The sequence below is a fragment of the Rhagoletis zephyria genome, unplaced genomic scaffold (genome assembly GCF_001687245.7).
Source record: "Rhagoletis zephyria isolate East Lansing unplaced genomic scaffold, Rhagoletis_zephyria_1.1 Rzeph_scaffold_00613, whole genome shotgun sequence".
Classification (NCBI taxonomy): Eukaryota; Metazoa; Arthropoda; class Insecta; order Diptera; family Tephritidae; genus Rhagoletis; species Rhagoletis zephyria.
In genome coordinates, this window is record NW_016157697.1 from 121,831 (window position 1) to 136,736 (window position 14,906).

The 14,906-nt window shown below is 36.2% G+C and overlaps 2 protein-coding genes across 5 annotated transcripts in view; one reads left to right on the forward strand and one right to left on the reverse strand.

The window, feature by feature from the left end:
- sad (Cytochrome P450 family protein sad) overlaps positions 1 to 14,906 on the reverse strand; it is a 34,284-nt gene that overhangs the window by 15,780 nt on the left and 3,598 nt on the right. The window lies entirely within an intron of this gene.
- Positions 1 to 14,906, forward strand: part of LOC108360710 (probable multidrug resistance-associated protein lethal(2)03659) — an 87,231-nt gene that overhangs the window by 14,691 nt on the left and 57,634 nt on the right. The window contains exon 1 of one of the 4 annotated variants that reach the window (XM_017613118.1): positions 10,226 to 10,246. The exons of the other annotated variants lie outside the window; for them this stretch is intronic. The gene's annotated coding sequence lies outside the window, so the exon portion shown is untranslated. Of the gene's footprint in view, positions 1 to 10,225; positions 10,247 to 14,906 lie in introns of those variants that run through there. 4 annotated transcript variants of the gene reach the window in all.

Consider the following 14,906-nt stretch of genomic DNA (forward strand, 5'->3'; position numbering starts at 1 on the left):
ATACCAAACGATTTCTTAGTTTTATGTAACTATTTGAATGAATGTGACTGGTGGGACACTGAAAAGAACTCTATTTTATCCTTGAGCACTCTTCACGAACAATGTTTTTGTGTTGTAAAATATGAATTATACGCTTTCGTTTTCAATAAAAATGAATTTTACATATATAATAATTCATAGAAATATTAAAAAATTTTAAAGTTCTGACTTGTGGGATATCTCCTTGTGACTAGTGCAAAGTAATTATGCACGAAATAAAAGTTTCCATAGACAAAAATTACAACTTCTTTTGATTTTTTTAAGATTTCCTAAAAGAGTAATGAAATGTAGTCATTTAAAAAGAGGTTACTATTGAAATAGAGATAATTAGGACATATTTAAATTTATGTCGTTTTCCTCTTTTCAATGGGATGACCCTTATATGATATTTTGACCAGTTTTGGTTATTTTTCTTTTGTTTATTTAATGTTTATAATGTTTTTATAAAAGAAAGAGAAAATGTTAAATGCTTTCAATATTTTTTTGCTACATATATTGGGCCCGCTTTTTAAAATTTTCCAACCTGAAAACGTTTTAATTTTGTGGTGGCCATATGTCCCATTGGCCTATGTGATAATTTTAAGGCCTTAATCTTTGAAATCTGTCCTATAAAATTTTGGCCATCGCAGAGTACACGTTGACGTGATGGTGAAATTAATTCTACGCCGCTTCCCATACATCGCTATGTTCGGCACGTTCCCGGTCGTGATATATAAAAGTGTCGTACACAAAAATGTTTGTATAAAAGTTTTGTATAAAAAAATTCTCTACAACTTTGGAATTTCAATACGATACGTATTCCAACAGAAATTGTTGAAAAATGGCGAAAGCCGTCACAATGTAATTTTTTTGCAGTCTTTGCCAAGTGTTTACAATATAGAATGTTTTTTTAACCTTCTAAGTAATAAAAGTGGGAAATTAGATTCTTTAAAATATCGTATTTAACCAGTTTTTACGAAAAATGCAAAATAAGCTTTAAAATCGCAAAAAAAACCAAAAAACTTAAATCCAAGATCGCTATTACAATTCTTTTGTTTTCTTCGTACCAATTTGATTTATCTAATTTTATTGGGCTACAATTGTGGTATCGGATCCTAATAACCTCTGGGAATCCCATGACAAATCTGCAAAGGATTTTACACGACCCCTTCGACAGCTTCGGTCGGACACTAGAGCAAATAATCAACACCGTCAGAGAAAAAAAATTATTAAAAATCAACTTTATTTTCTAGCGTCTTGAAATTTGCACTTTAACGTCTTCTTCTTCTTCTTCTTCTTCTTCTTCTTCTTCTTATTTGGCGCTGTAACCGCCTAGGCGATTTTGGGCGACTTCAACAAAGCAAGCCAGTCGTTTCATTTCTATGCCAACTGAAGCCAATTGGAAATGCCAAGTGAAGCCAAGTCCTTCTCCACCTGGTCTTTCCATCTCAGTAGGGACTTACCTCTTCCTCTGCTCCCACCAGCGGGTTCCGAGTTGAATACCTTCACAGCTGGAGCGTCGGTGTGTGTCCATTCGAATGACATAGCCAAGCCAGCGGAGCCGCTGTATTTTAATTCGTTGCACTATGTCCATGTCGTTGTAAAGCTCATGCAGCTCATCGTTCCATCGTCTGCGGCGGTACTCGCCGTCGCCAACGCGTAAAGGCCCGTAAATCTTCCGCAAAATCTTTCTCTCGAATACTCCAAGAGCCGCCTCATCGGCGGAGGATTTTAGAGCGAATATTAAATGCAATCTCTTCTAGAAGAGAAGGGCAGTCACTTGAGCCAGTTATGAGGTTGATGACAAACGGGCACGTGATAAGTTTGCAACGTGAATAGTAAGAAGGCATTTGCTGATATTCAGCGTAAACTTATTTTTGCAGCACCATTCATGAACTCTATTTGGGTCTGATTTCAGGTTGGCTGCGTCACATAAATTTTTCTATAGTTGCGAATATTTTAAGATCATCAGCATATAGCAGGAAATTAGCAAATTTAAAGCAGGAGCCGATATCATTAATGAAAATCACAAAAAATTTGGGCCCGAGGATGCTGCCTTGTGGGACACCCGAGGACGCGATGAACGGTTGTGAAGTAGCATTAATTGGCTACTACACAGCAGAGCCTATCAGTTAAATAGGATTTAACCCAGTACAAAAATGTTGAATGCAATCCAAAAGATATCAACTTCAGCAGGAGTAAACAATGTGATACTTTGTTGAAATCTTTCGCAAAGTCAGTGTAGATGGTATCCACCTGAGCATTCTTTTCAATAGCAGACAAGCGGCAATTACTGAAAATGGCCAGGTTTGTGACTGTTGAGCGATGACGGTGACGAAACCATGCTGGTTTGAAAAATGAGGTTTTTAACAGCAAGAGACAGTTTACAATTTACAACAATCTCAAATAATTTGGAGACTGAAGTTAGCTTTGAGATCGGTCGGAGAAAGGCCGAGAAACCATCTACATCGATTTGTGAAGTTGGCTTAAGATCACCAATTCCTTTAATAATATCCTCAATTGAAATGGTTAACTAAACAAAATTCGGTGCAGAGTCGCTAGGGGAGCCTGAGCCCGTTATATTCAAGTCCAGCTCATTAACAAAGTAACTCTTGTTATTGTCGTCCTGAATCAACTACTGGGTTATAATTTATTTGGAACATTTGAAAGTCAAAATCGTTTACTTTCGTCACTCAAATTGATTTATTCCAGATATGCGATCACCCACCCATAAATATATTCGGATACAAGAAATAGTGACTATATGTATGTAAGCTTACTTAAATACGAATTTGTGTGTACTATATACATACATACATACATATGTACATATGTATGTGAGTGCGAAAATTGCCCTGTAGGGAGAGGTACTAGTTATGAACTAGAATGCTACCAGTATGCGTTTCAGCCCAACTAGTTGACGTTCTATCCTTTTTCAATGTTAGCGACTGGCAGTTTTAACATGGCGGTGTCCTACGAGATGTAAATTATCTGCTGATTCATCCCCCGTGAAAAGCATAAGTATGCCATTGTGCTCGCGGCCTTCCAACAGTCGCAATGGCAGACTGGAGTGGTACTCCTGAGGTCCGAAGTTCAAGTCCTGGCGCAGGAATTTTTTTGTTTTTATTGAAGTTTTTAAATTTAATTAAAATTTTTATTTTTCTAATTATTATTTTTTTTATTGCGTAAGTATTTCTACTCATATATGTATATGTTTTTTGTGCACCGAAATTAGATGTTAAAATTTGTTACTTATATTTAAATTTAATTAAAACTTAATTGACTTAAATGGATTTAATTTTGAAAACCTTAGCCACCTCTAAGCGGACTCGAACTTGCGTTCTCAGAACCAGAACCGGTAGTCTTCACTCGGCGCCATAGCCGACATTTGTAAGAAAAACAATTAGTTGCGTTTAATTTTTGGCTTTAGTAATTCAAAGGTAGATGTCGCTGAATGCTTAAGTTCTTCGAAATTGTCGAACTGGGAGGCCATCGCATTAGCGCTTTAGCACATACTAGTTAATGAACTGGTATTTTTACTGACTGGTTTGGCTTTTCACTGCAGGGTGTCTACACCTACATATCGCCTTTCTATATTAAGGCAACGATATACCGAATAGGGTTTTTGCAAAAACGAAGTTTGAACTTCTAAGTTGTTTTTCATAAAATTGTAAATTCAGTTTACCACCAACCGAATTTTGACAAATGCTAAATTGCAAACATTCATACATGTAGACATGTATGTAGGTGTCTAAATTTGTATGTAACCATACATGCACTCCTATATCCATACATAAATATATATTGATGAACATTTGCAAATCGAATCGTCTGCAAGCTTGAAAAGTTATGCACATAATTTTCTATACACGAGCATATCTTAACTGTCCCCTTCTCTTCATTTGATAAATAAAATAAAGCATTCGATAAAATAATTTGCTTTAAATTTACATAAATATCGTTGTGTTTCTGAGTTAACAACCTACATATCAATAATATATATGTCCTGTATTGTTCAGGACAGTCCTCTGTGTTTTCTGTTTTTTTTTTGTAATTGTCTTGGCAATTTATTTATTGAACAGCTCATACATATGTAAATATGGCCTGTCTTTGAGTCAGTTTTAAGAAGTTGTTGGTATAGGTTAGGTTAAGTTAGGTTAATCTGGCCGGCGTTGAGTCGCACATAGACCGGTAGGTCCTTAGCGTTGCCAATTGGAGCTCAATGCTTTTTGCGAATTTCAAAAGAAATTTCAGCGCTTCTTTTCAGATGTCCTCTAACTTCTCGAATCGGTAGGCTCCCAAGCATTTTAGTCGCGGTTTTGACAGTGCTGGACATCGGCAGAGATGATGCTCCAAGGGTTCCCTGATCTTCCGCTCACGACACTTCCACATGAGTGATACCCATTTTTGTGCATGAGCAGCCACCAGGATATGCCCCGTAAGCAATCCGGTAATAACTCGCGATATTATCCAGAAATACCCCTAGAGCATGTTATTTGTATTCTAGAGCCTTCTCGACGTGTTGTGCTAGCGAGTGTAGTGCAGTCTCTGTGAACTTGGCTTTGGCCAAGACGCCTGGCGGCAGAGTGTTCCGGATGTCAAGAATTTTTTTCCAGGAATTTTAGGAAGAATGAGGTCAGACTTGTGGGCCTGTATTCCTTAGAGAAAACTGGGTAACTCCAGCCTGCCTCGGTTATAAAGACAACCCTCGCATCACTCCACAGTACCGGCACATAGCTCAATCTCAAACAGTAAAACAAAATATCGCTTTCAGCCATGGTACCACAAAGTTGAAAGTCAGCCTGGAGCAAAACTGGGTATATTCCATCTATGTGCTCCCGGGAATTTGGTCCAGTCCCGGCAACTCTTACGTATAAGGCAAGGTGCGCTTGGAATCTACGTTAGAAGTTTCCTAATTCGCTCACTTCTCACAGAAGTCCCTCTAGTACTTAAATATTCTTTATCCTTCGCACTTCTTTACTTATATGATTTAAGTAAGTCTTTCTACTCCCCTTAGCAGAATTCATTATCGGCTACCTTGGTCAATTTGAAGCTTTCTAGAACATCGCGTCTTCGTGATCCTAGCTCCCTATTCCACCAAGGATGTTCAACGTTTGTGTTGTACCTGCGCGGCTTAGCCTTCATATCGTCTAGTATTTTCCTATAACGTTCCCAGTTAGTATTTCTACGACGCTGAGGATCCTACTATTTCTTTTAGGAGAGATCAAAATGCCGAGGCTTATTATTTGTGGTCACAGAACGACGGTGCCTGCAGCACCCTCCAGTTATCTACCTTCGTACGACCAATCATAAAGAAAGTTAGGTCAAGAACGTCCCAGGCCGTGGGTCCAGTACCTATACGTCGGTTGGTATAATATGGTTGTAAATTTTCCCCTAAACCGTACATAAAAAATAGATAAATTTTGGAATCATGAAGTTTCGCATAATATTTATTAGAGAAAACTTACCGGTACTTGTGATTCTGAATATAAAAATTATAGCTACGTTATATGTATGTATGTATGTGCCAGGTTTCAGCCTAAACGGACGGACCAAATCCAACAAAACATTGACAGAGTATTGCCATGACACCTAGGCCTATAATAGGGTGAAAACAAGTAAAGAAAAATAAGTTCGGGCGAACCCGAATTTTATATACCCGGCGCCATAGGCGTGAAATTTTTAATTAGCCATAACTTCGGAGCCATAAGTCACGTGAACTTAAAACTTGGTATGCAAACATATATCGCTAGCTTAGAGTGAAAAGTTGCTAGGTCCACTTTTTAGGAAAACTCATATTTTGATATAGGAGGCTAGAGAAATTGAATACGCATCGTTTCGAAAATTTTAAAGGTACTTGTTTTATTTTTTCCTCTTCATAAGTAATAAAAGGAAAATTTGCTAAGTCCAAAAGAAGCACCACAAATCCGATAAGGCGAAAATAATACGACATCTTTTAATAAATATCGAATCCTTCTGATTCTTATGGAGTTTTGCTGTGCTTTAAACGCGCAAAATGTTTGATTCAAAGTCTTGCGAAATAGTTAAAGAAAATGGCTATAGGAAGATTTTTTCCTCTCCTGTAAAATTTTTAAAATGGGACTTAGCAACTTTTCTTTCTAAGCTAGCGATATGTAAATAGAAGATGTTTAGTGTAAAGTATATATAAATGAGTTTGTAAAAGGGGATAAAAATATATATTCATCTATTAGATCAATCGGATATTTAAAACTGTGTGTGTTTTTTTTTCAATCCTTACAGTCCTTAGACTATTTCGAAATGGAAAGATTAAATCATTTTTTTTTTGTTTCCGCAATGCTGTTAAACGAAAACTGTTCATTCATAATGAATAAAACTCCTTTCGAAATAAGCATTCTACCCGAAAAGTGCAGTTAAACTAATATAGCTAAGCGAATAGGCAGCTAAACGGAATGTACCATAGTAGACTAATTTTAGCTTGAATATTCCATTGTTACCTTAATCCACCAAATATTAATAATGAAACAAGATTTGTAGCACAGAAAATGATGACAAATATATATGTAGTTGTTGAAATACGATGTAGCTAAAAGTATGATTCATGAGCTTGCCTTAATTTAAACAGAAAGAAAATAGTTTGACTCCTTTAATTTATGCTAAACTGTATACTTGCACTACGGTTTTATATTTTGATTTGTTTACCACGAACGACGCACAGTGTTTCGACTATAGGTGAAAAAAAGTCATGGTGACAGTTGATAAAAAAACAAAAACAGTTGGGCTTAGAGCGGGAAAGTTAACAGTCATAAATGCAGAATTGCTGATTCACCCCCTTCTCCAAGAACGGCACATTTCTAAAAAAAAAAACAAAAAAAAAAAAAACTACTGGAATCTGTACGTTACCGACTAATCACTTTAGTTGCCTTTGGCCCTCAACCCATTAAAGCAAGTGTTTCTTTTTTAACTGTAATCAATTCTTTAAGTGTTTTTGGTATTTTCCTATTTTTTTTAGATACTAAAGAATATTAGTAAAAAAAGTGTGAGTACCGGTTTGCCAGGTCTTGTAATTAGATACATGTATTTGAGAATTTTATGTACTTTTCGAATATATAATTGGATCTTTTCGCGCGACTTTGCAAAAATATATAATTTTTGATTTTCACAATTTTCATTTTCAGCTTCTTCGCGAAAAGATTTATTTTTTTGAACAATGGAAAAATCACACCAAACCTTGGGAGAAAAGGGGATATTATTTACACTTATGTAATTTTTTAAGTAAAACCTGTTTTTTTCTGAGAGTGGAAAGTAAGAAATAAAAATTAACCAAAATTTCATCACACTTAATGACTAGGCCAACATTTTTTGCGAGCTTTAAGCGTTATAGTGATCCAATCTTCCCCATATTTTATATTTAGGGCTTACTAATAAAAGTGAGAGTACAAACCAAATTTCATTGGAATCGGATGAAATTTAATGTTTCCGCCCACAAAAGTGGGAGGCGTGAAAACTATTCCATCTTTATCAAATTTACAATTATCTATTTCTAGGTAAAATTAGAGCACATGCCAAGTTTCAGCGAAATCGGTGCAGGTAAACTACTATTTCCACCTGCCTCCATATAGGCTTCTTTATAATAACAGCTTATAGTAAGAAGTTATGGTACCCTTAAAAAGGCACCCCCCACCGTCGAAGGACGCGTTTGTGAGCAGACACAATTACACGCTTAAAGGCAATAGCATCCCAGCCAGCAAAACATCCGAAAACCGATCCGAAAACGGAAAAAAGTCAGTGAAAACCGAATTTCTGTCCGTTTACGGATTCCATTTCCGGATACTTTAACGATCCGTTTTCCCACTAAAGTGTGCGGCAGAAACGTATGTACAGAAAAGTACCGAAAATGGCGGTGAAAAGGATATGTTTTCGGCTGTTTTTTCTGAAACTTGTCTGATTGAATTTTTCGTTCAATACGCTTTCCGTGTGCAATTCACAGATACTTTGTCATAGTTCAAAAGAAATAACTAAAATAAATTTAGGAGCCGCCTGACAGAATTCGAACCCGGCATCTTCTGGAAGCTAACAAATAGCGGTACATTCCTCTGCACACTCAGCCACTGCCAACTACGTGTGCATGCTTTCAAATGTTTAGCTTGATTATTACTTTCAAGTTACATCATCTTTTTCGAACGTTTTCCGAACGTTTATACGAAAATTGATGATAACTGCGTTTTCATATACGGAAAATTGAACTAAACTGCACTGTCGGCAAAATTTACGTTTCTTTGCTGGCTGTGATACAAATGCGTATGGTTTTTGATGTAGTTGTTACGTTTTTCGTTTCATCGAGTCTCAAATCACTCCCGCCGCTAAAGAAGTTTTCACTTCAAAAATTAGCCGTTTTTAGCCGATTTCGCTGTAAGCCTTATTTTCTTAAAATTCAAATACATGTGAGATCGAAATAAAGCAGAAATGACATTGCTACTGGTTTAGTGAAATATGTAGGGCCGAAAATAAACAAAAGTAACCCATAACCATCGTACAGCTTCCTAATTAAAAACACTATCAGCTGATTGTCAAAAAATGCCTACACCTGAGATAATCTGTTTTTTTTTGGCATTTGCTCTTATCTTTTACAATTTCCTTCATATGTATTACAATTCCTTCCATTTATATTACAATTTATTCAAAATACACTAACACACTGAACCAAAAACACCAATACACTAACAAAAAACACACCTACATCCTGCCAGGAAAAACGGTAAGAAGCTCTTCTTCTTACGTTACTTTTGAAAATGTACGATGCCCACAACTATTACGTAAAAAAGCAACTCAGAACTAATACGAAATAAGCAACCCAGAGCAAAAAGGCAAAAACTCAACCCGAATACGTGACCAACGAAGGACGCTAGCAAAAACGGTTTGTACAGAATCGACTCGAACGCACAGACAACAACCACGCTATTTCTCATGTGAATTTCGATCAATTTCAATAAATTGTACTTTTAGATGCAACGGAATTTAATAAACTGAATAATCAATTAAATCAAGTGAAGAATTTAGTATTTGAAAAGAATACGGAAGTTGAGAACCCACAACTATGGTGTCACAAAGTGTTGTTTGCGAAAATGGATTAATATGAAGATTTATCGTTAAATCAAGCTAATGGATTACTTTAGAAAAAATAAGAATTTTATATCTAAAAGTGACTGCATTAAAAGTTAAAATAAAACAAAAAGTGCAAATTGCGCACAGCGAAAAGAATGTGAGAAAAGTTTGCAATTCGAATTCAAGGAATTCATATGCAAAAATTAAAAGACGCAGATAAAACCATGCAAACAAAGCGAAGGAAGCGAGGTGATCAGTTTTAACAAAAGTGAGAGCCATAGTCATCAATTGCTGGAAAACAAGACTGTACTAGAAAAGCCGTTAAAATGTACAAAAAAGACAGCGTCCTAACTGTTCGTGGAAACCGTTCGGGTGCGGTGTTCAAACGTCGAAACAAGTATACGCCCATATATATTTATATATCGTTAGCTGAAATGCAAAAAGACAAAACAACATCGTAACTAAAATGGAAAAAGTCGGGAATAAAATTTAAATTTTTTTTTAGTCAAATGATGTGGGAGTTGTAATTCGATGAAATTCATCATATCAATCAAAAACTGAATTTTAAACTTTTTATTTGTTACGACTTTTTGCATTTCACGTGACGATATGTGCATACATACGGCCATAAAATGCAGTGTTAATTAAGTTGAACTGATAGTTGGAAAGTTTTTGGCAAGCAGGACGTTGTTGTCAAGTTGAACGTTGATAATTTGAAAGATTTTGCCAAGCAGAAAATTGTCGCAAAGCAAAAAGGTGTTTTGCCAAAAGTTGTTGCGCAGTAAGAGTTGTTTAGTTGTCAAGCGAAAAACTGTTGCAAAGCAAATGTTGCTAAGGCTGTTGCGAAGTGAAAGTTGTTGCTAAGCAAAGCGTTGACAAAAGCGTAGTGAAGTAAAGTTGTTGCTAGGCAAAAGTATTGCCAAAAATTGTTGCTAAAAGTCATATTGAACAATATTATTGCAAAGCAAATTGTCCGGAAACTTGTTGCAGAACAGATATTAATGCAGCATTTGATGGTGGTTGCCGAACATTGTTGCGGAGCAAAAAAACAGAACGAGGAGGAAGCAGCTTCACGATAAGAAAACAGTAGTTGCTAAACATTTGTTTTGCTTATATTTTTGTACGACTTCACAAAAAGGAGAAGGTTATCAATTCGTCGGAATATTTTGTTTTTTTTTTTCTTATGTATGTTACAGCAAAACTTTGGACCACGTTAACCTATTTCTATAATTCTTTGTTTAAAGGAAAGGTGTTACCTCACAGGTGGTCATATTTCTAATTCATGCAGAGGTTAACGATAATTATAAATTTTTATATGCGAATTCAAGTCAGTTTTGTTTTTTGCTTAAAAATGATTACATTGTAGCATAGTACTTACTAATTAACTGTTTATTCTACGAATTGAAATTTTGTAAATGTTTTAAATTTCGGAAAATTTCTGTAAAGTTCGGTAAGACAAAATGGACCGAGACGAAATATTGAAACTGAAAGTGAGTGAACTTAAAGAGCAGCTAGAAGGGTTGGGGTTACATATCGCAGGGCGTAAAGCAGTGTTGCAAGATTGATTATTTGAATACTTTGGAATAGAAGAGAGAGAAGGGAGTGACGGTGACGAGGACGACGATGAACTCGAAGCAAGTGCTGTGAATGGCGCAGTGGTCAGGACGCCTTTTACACTTCGGAACATGCAAGATTCAATTTACATTTTACGGTTCACGTCAGCCAAATTCTTGAAAAATGGATTGAAAATTTTAAAGAAAATTCTGAAATGGTTCAGTGGTGTGTACTACAAAAATTTATTTACGTAAAACAATTACACTGGTTTACAAAAAAGGTAAGGGTCTGCATATTGAACCAAACCTCTATATCCCTATGTTATTCGACGCGCTAAATGCGAAACCGAGATCTGTTAGCGCCCATCACGTCAGGTTCGAGGCCATTTGAAGGTCAAGTAGAGAAAAATTCATTGAATAAACCTGAAAATTCATATCTATGGGGTTTTAGACTCGCTTAACACGAATTCGAGGGCCGTTAACCTCCATAATGTCAGGTTCGAGGTCATTTGAGGGTCAAATAGAAAAAAAAACAAATTTATTCAATAAAAATAAACAAAATAATTGTGCCTTTGTTGTCGCTGAATCCGAATATAGGGGTCCCTTGATTCTTCAAAGTCGTCTATATGTCATGCCAAGGTCATCCCAAGGTCAAATTCAGAAACATTTATTGAATTTTCTGGTCTATTCAATTAATTTTTGCCTACTTGACTTCAACAGTGAGGGGAACTGTGTGGCTGACGAACTGGCCAGGGAAGGTACTCGTGAAACTTTATCATCATATAAAGAGCGGCGGGGGTGCCATTAATCGCTTGTAGTACACACCTGGCTAGATGGGCCTCATGTCAACTCAGTGTGAGCTGAGCGAAAACCACGACATGCGCGATCGCAAGGTCCGTTTGACCGAGGGTGGACCGGGGGCGATCGAGGTTACTCCTCACACTCACAAAGCCACAGCTCTCACTTCTGGTGGGGGCTTTAACGGGTCACTGTCCTATCGGTATTCACGCAGTAAGGCTGAACATTCTACCGGACCCCTTATGTCGCAGTTGCCTGGAAGAGGACGAGGTGGAATCACCTCAACACTACCCAGGTTAGGAGCCCAGCGTTTGCGAGGCTAAGGTTGAAATAATTTGGCTCTCACTTTCTAAATAGCGCCGAGGAGCTCTGGGGTATTGAGGAGCTCTGGGGTATTCCTCTTTTTGGAAGTCGGTTAAAAATAAAGATGCAACAAACATTGTTTTTCCACTCACATACAGTGATGCCAGAACTTTTTGGGCCGACCGGCTAAATTGGCAAAAAAGAACGGCTAAAAACGGCAAAATTTTTCAACTAAAAATCACATGTATCATTTAAATAAAGAAGTAGAAAGAAATTATTTGTGGTTAACTTTTAAGTTTAATTTTTAAGTTTACTCATAATCTCACACACACATTTTAATTTTCAATCTCAAGCAACAACAATTTTGAATAGTTTAATTTTTTTTACTTTAAATTTTGTATGGAATTGAGATAACGGTTCTACCTTAAGCTCTACCCAGAATTGCAGCGGACGACGGTAAAGCGGTCGACGGTTAACCGCTGTCATTAAAACTCACAAAGGCGGCAGCGTTTTTATCGCCGACGTTTTTCGGTTGACTTAAAGTTATTTCTATTTTTACCGCCCAGCGGTGACGGCACAATGTTGATTGATTGTTGATTGTAGTAATTTTTAATTTTTTTACAAGTTTGCCAATGTTTTCATCCGCTTTTAGCAAATCTACATACATACGCGCACGTACTAAAAAAAATATTTAAATTTAATGATGATTTTTAAATCAAAATGACGACTGGCGGAAGCCGTCCATGCGCCGCAATTTTGTTTACTCTGACGAATTTCACTGCGGCACTGTACAGCTGTTCGCTTACCGCCGCACATAAGGCAAAAGTGACGATTTAGCTAGACAAAAATCGAAAATTGCGATTATATTTAATATATATGAAAATACGTATGAACGATCCTTAATGTTTGACTAACTAAGGGACAGTAATAGTTATGAAGCAATGTTTTGCATTCTGTTACTAGAGTACCGCAACTTGCCGAACGCATATCGTGCGCAAAGGCACCTCAATCGGTTATACGCCTCGATTCGGGTACTTAAGCGAACATAATTATTGATCTACAGTAAAACCCGCTTAAGTACCTCACGAAAAATGTCAGCTTCTCGAGGTACTTAGGCGGGTTGGGTACTTAAAAGAAGCTGCTTAAGTACCTCGATGCGGGTACTTAAGCGAAAATAATTATTGATGTAGTTACATCTTTTTGTTAACTTGAATAAAACATAAACATTTAATGAAGTATACGTATTTATTTAAGATTTTACAATTAAAATACCGTTCATTCCCTAGCAACAACAAATACCATGTATACCTAAGCTTAAGATTTTATAGAACACTAAAAGAAAAAAATTCACCAAAATTAAATTTTTTTTCAGATGTGTTTTTTGAGTATACAGTTTTATAGTCCATTAAATTTTAGTGTATTTTAGTGATTTTTTATAATTTTTTCTTTTTGCCGAAGGTGTGTAACGCTGCCACTGAGATTCAAAATATGTAAATCTTTTAAGGAATTTTAAAAGAGCACTTAAAAGGGGAAAATTATAGGTAAAATGGTAAATGGGGTACGAAAAATTGACGTACTTAGGCGGGTTGGGTAAATAGCGGGGAGGTACTTAAGAGAGGGATTTTCTTCAGATTACATTCAAAAATTCACATTGCTCAAAAATGTTGGTTACTTAAGCGGGTTAGGCACTTAAGCGGGGGGTACTTAAGCGGGTTTCACTGTGGTTACATCTCCTTTTTAACTTACATAAATATGTAAATACTTGAATAACACATGAACATTTAATGAAGTATGCATAGTTTAAAACCAAGATCGTAGCATTATTTAAACACATAAACAAATAAAGAAAAACTATTAAAAAAATATGTGATAAGGGTATTCATAAACCCTATAAATGCATTATGAACCGTATAAACTTATAATTGTGTAAACCTTATAAATTACCTGCCAAGCGGGTTTCACTGTATGTGTAGATGTAATATTTTATATTAAAGAACGTGCAACAGTTTTAAATTTGTATTTATTTAAAAAGTTCTATAAAATTAACTAGAAAATAGTTATTCCGTAGATGATAAAAAAGTACCTCATTTGCTTTTTATAAACATTTTTTTTTCGAGTCTTAGAAAGCCCTTACAAAAATTTTGCGCCCCCTTTCAACCACTTTAGGAGTAATTGTGTTTTGTTTACAGCTACTGTAAGCATTTCTACATAGGTAAATGTAAATAGTACCTAAGCGATCATGTTTATTGTTAGCATTATGTCATGTTAGCTGTAAGCAACAATGTAAACAGCCCTTAAACGTATATGAAAGCAGTCTGTTTAGGCCATATGGATTGCTCGCAATAGATATACTCTGTCTACACACTAAGGAGTATGTTCAGAAAAAGATGTCGTATGTATACTTTAGCATGGGGATTAACTCCATTTTTGGAAAATAAAAGAATTCATTCGATTTTGTGCGTAGCTACGAAAAGGACGTGTTTTATTCTGTTATAAAGTGAACAACTTATTATATATAACTGGTCACCTTATTCACTCGTACACTTTGTACAACCCTGTAATATATACATATACACATCTGTAATACATGTGTTATACAAATGTTAGATGAAATGAAGTTCTTCAATCTCTTTGTACTTACTCTCACTTTAACTGCTATTGAATAAAGACATATATTATATTACAACAGGTTATGGGCCTTAAGCCACGTGTCTTTTGCTAAATTAAAAGCAATATAACAAATAACCACTGAAGGCTAAAATATAGTATAATGGCAAGTTCATCGTTAATTCCTATGACATTCCAAATGGAAAAGTTGCGCGGCAGGGAAAATTTCGACATATGGAAGCGTCAAGCGAAATCCTGCTTAGTTATAAAGGGCGTCTGGAAAGTCGTCGAAAGTGGAGTCGTAAGCGAGAAGGATGCTGATTTAAATGAGCGAGCGCTAGCCGAAATTACCTTGATGGTGGACCCCAGCAATTTCGGTCACATCGCTAGTGCGCTGACGGCGAAGGAGGCGTGGAGTGCTCTAATGAACGCCTATGAAGACAATGGCCTCACGAGAAAAGTAGAATTGCTAAAACAACTGGTCAATGTTAGGCTCGAAAACTACAGCTCTATTCAAGAATATGTAAATGACATCATCATGAT